General features: G+C 36.2%; 1 pseudogene; it reads left to right on the top strand.

The window, feature by feature from the left end:
- The first annotated feature begins 2700 nt into the window (after positions 1 to 2700).
- Positions 2701 to 3161, top strand: LOC130835505 (cytochrome b5-like; annotated as a pseudogene).
- Positions 3162 to 4238: the final 1077 nt, after the last annotated feature.

Genomic DNA, 4238 nt, shown 5'->3' with positions numbered 1-4238 from the left:
CTGTGTAGGCATGTTCCCACACAAGGATACCCTTACGAGACTGGGACAGGTAACTGTTTCACCTAATTTCATGAGAGACGGAGAAAGTTAAGTAAAATGAGAAGATTTTTTTTCAAATGAAAGAACAAGCAAAAAAAACCAAATAAACCCTGAAAAAGCTAATGAAAAAGATAATTTACCAGATAGAGTTAAAAGCATTAGTAATAAGAATGCTAACTGAACTAGGCAAAAGAATAGATGAACACAGAATTTTAATAAGGAAGTAGAAAATGTAAAAAAGAACCAGTCAGAACTGAAAAATAAAACAGCAAATGAAAAACACACCTGAAGAAATGAACAACAGACTGATACAAAAGAACATGTAAGTTATCTGGAAGATAGGGAAATCACCCAATCAGAACAGCAAAAAGAAAAAAAAAAGATTCAGGGACCTATGGGAAAATTCACGTTATAGGCATCTCAGAAGAGGAGAGAGAAAAGTGTGTTGAAAATGTAATTTGATTAAATTGTGGCTAAAAATTCCTGAATCTGAAGGAAACAGATATCCAGATATAAGAAGCACAGAGTCCCCCAAAATATATGAACCCAAAGAGACCCACACCAAGACATATCATAATTAAAATAGCAAAATTTAGAATTCTAAAGGCAGCAAGAGAAAAACAGTCACGTTAAAGGGAACTCCCATAAGGCCCTCAGCTGATTTTTCTGCAGAAACTTTGCAGGCCAGAAGAGAGTGTCATGATTTATTTAGTGCTGAAGGGAAAAACCTACAACTTAGGATACTCTACCAAGCAAGGTTATAATTCAGAATTGGAAGAGGGAGAAAGAACTTCTTAGACAAGCAAAAAAATTAAAAATTCATTAATACTAAACCAACCCTAAAAGAAATGGTAAAGGATTTCCTGTAAGTGGAAAAGAAAAGGTTACAACAAGAAGAATTTATTGGAAAGGAAAAATCCAATTAGTAAAGACACATAGTAAAGGCTGTGAATCACTTTAAATAAGCTAGAACAAAGATTAAAGGATTAAAAAAATTGTAAAATTATAACTAATAAACAAGGGATAAACATGATGTAAAATATGACATCAAAAATAGAAAAATGCAGGAGTGGGAAGTTAAAAAATGTAAATCTTTTAGAATGTGTGTGAACTTACTACCAGTTTAAAACAAGTAGATATAGTTACAGGTCAGCATATATGAACCCCATGGTAACCACAAATCAAAAACCTACAATAGATACACAAAAACTAGAGAGAAAAAAACACAAGCATATTAAAGCAAATAATCAAACCAGAAGGCAAGAGACTAAAAGAAGAAAACAGAACTACAAAAACAACCAGAAAACAAGAAAATGGAAATAAGAATGTTTAAATGTCAATGGACCAAATGCTCCAATGAAAAGACATATGGTGCCTAGTTGGATAAAAAAAAAAAAAAGACCTGTGTATATGCTGCTTACAAGAGACTCACTTCAGAGCTGAAGACACACACAGAATGAAAGTGAGGTGATGGAAAAGAATGTTTCATGCAAGTAGAAATGACAAGAAAACTGGGATAGCAATACTCATATAAGACAAAATAGACTTTAAAACAGTCAATAACAAAAGACATTATATAATTAAAATTATATAATGACAAAGGGATCAATACAATAAGAGGATATAACATTTGTTAACATGTATGCATCTTATATAGGAGCACCTAAATGTAAAAAGCAAATATTAACAGATGCAAAGGGAGAAATTGACAATAATAGGTGACTTTAACACCCCACTTACATTAGTTGACAGATCATCCAGACAGAAAATCAATAAGGAAACAGTAGTATTAAATGATACATTAGATCAGTTGGACTTAATAGATATCTGTAGGATATGCCATCCAAAACCAGCAGAATACACATTCTTTTCAAGTGCACATGGAACATTCTCCAGGGTAAATCATATGCCAGGCCACGACACAAGTCTCAACAAATTTAAGAGGTTAGAAATTATATCAAGCATTTTTTCTGACCGCAGTGGTGTGAAACTAGAAATCAGCTACAGTAAGAAAAATGGTAAGAAAAAAAACAACAACATGTGGAGACTAAACAACAAGCTACTAAAAAACCAATGGGTCAATGAAGAAATAAAAAAGAAAATCAGAAAATATCTTGCGACAAAATGAAAACACAACTTTCCAAAATCTGTGGGACATGGCAAAAACAGGTCTAAAAGGGAAGCTTATAGCAACACAGGCCTACCTCAGGAAACAAGAAAAATCTCAAGTAACCTAACCTACCACCTGAAGGAATTAGGAAAAGAAGAACAAAGCCCAAAGTCAGTAGAAGGAAGGAAATAGTAAAGATCAATGAGGAAATGAAATAGAGCTGCCCCAACCCCCCCAAAATAGAAACGATCAGTGAAGCCAAGAGCAGTTTTTTTTTTTTTTTTGAAAAAATAATGAAATTGATGTCTTTAGCCAGGCTCATCAAGAAAAAAAGAGAGAGGACCCAAATTAAATAAGAAATGAAAGAGGAGAAATAACAGATACCACAGAGCTACAAGAAATCATAAGAGAATACTATGAATAGTTATATGCCGCTGCCCAGGCATGGAGCCTGGCTGTGGAGAATGTCCTAGGCTGTTTGCTGAGATGCCCGCCCTACTCCATCTGGCTCCACTGCTGCCTTTAGGACCTGAGGCTTGCCGCATTCTGAAATGGCCAAGGAGTCCAACAAAGCCGTGAAGTACTACACCCTGGAAGAGATCCAGAAGCACGACAACAGCAAGAGCACCTGGCTGATTCTGCACTGCAAGGTGTACAATTTGGCCAAATTTTTGAAGGAGCATCCTGGTGGGGAAGAAGTCTTAAGGGAACAAGCTGAGGGTGATGCTACTGAAAACTTTGAGGATGTGTCAGAAACTCTATGGATGCTCCAGAATTGTCCAAAACGTTTATCATTGGGGAGCTGTATTCAGATGACAGATCAAAGATAACCAAACCTTTGGAAACTCTTATTACTATTGTTGATTCTAATTCCAGCTGGTGGACCAACTGGGTGATCCCAGCCATCTCAGCACTGGTTGTAGCCCTGATGTATCACCTCTACACGTCGGAAAACTAAACACATTCTCAGAAGCCAATGGAAGAAAAGACTGCTTTGGTCTGGGGAGAAAGAAGCCACCGTTAACTGCTTCGACTGACAGAACCCTTCACCTGAAAATAATCTGAATGCTCCTGTTTCCCGTTCCTCCTACATTAGACACAAAACCAAAAATCTTTCTACTCCTGAATGTTTAGAGTGTGCCTTTTTATTCATCAGCTTTGTTTTGATGTTCCGTCACTATGTCACTTGCTTACTGTGGGCACGATCTTTTAAAACATACCAACACGTTTGGCTGTCTATTTGGTATATAATTGTCTTTAACATTTGGAATCTGATTATTTAGCAGTCACTTAATGTGCTAATCTTTCAGACCCAAGCTGTCTGTCTGATGTGAGGAGGGGCGTCTTTGGATCTCTTCTTGTGCTGCTTCATCTAATCAAATAATCAGATATTGCATGTTTCCAGTGTGGTTTTTTTTTTCAAGGAAATTAAGGAAGACCCAGAAATAATAGCTTAAAGATTTCTAATAAATGTTCTACTTGAACAATTGAATAGATGATAAAGAGAAAGTGGCCTACAAGACCTAGAAAAGATACTCCATCTCTTCTTTGATTAAAAACACCAGCAACATCAACAAAAGCCTGTCCCTTCTCTCAGCTTAAACATGTCATTCTGAAGAGATTCTCAGTTATACATGTTCTCAGGTTTTACAGATTCCTCCTTCAGAGGTGAAAACTGTTTACGTGCTCCTGTAAGGAAATGTTAATCCCCTGATTTGTAAAAACACACATTTGAAAGAGATTGTGGGACATTTGGAACCTGATTTTTGAGGAAATTTAGCTCTGGTGATGGGCCATGAGGAACTCTGGTATTGACTGATTCAGTCATCCCACCTATATTATTCTATGCCCTGTGCTTTTTTTTTTTTTTTTTTCCTTTAAATGAGGAAACTTGAGAGAGGAGTTTATAGACTCGAAGTACTTCATAGCTATCGATGATTGTCCATTGGCATGCTAGCCGACTGATGAGCCATGCAGTTCTTCAGAAATAACTAAACACATTGGAAAAGAATTAGTTTAAATTCTAGAGCATAAGTTTTTATAATCAAGGACACATTGTATCACCCTCTGCCTTTTTTGTCACTGGAAG

Source organism: Hippopotamus amphibius, chromosome 1 (assembly GCF_030028045.1).
Source record: "Hippopotamus amphibius kiboko isolate mHipAmp2 chromosome 1, mHipAmp2.hap2, whole genome shotgun sequence".
Taxonomy (NCBI): domain Eukaryota; kingdom Metazoa; phylum Chordata; class Mammalia; order Artiodactyla; family Hippopotamidae; genus Hippopotamus; species Hippopotamus amphibius.
Note: the sequence above shows the minus strand (reverse complement) of the source record. Positions and strands in the feature narration are given on the sequence as shown.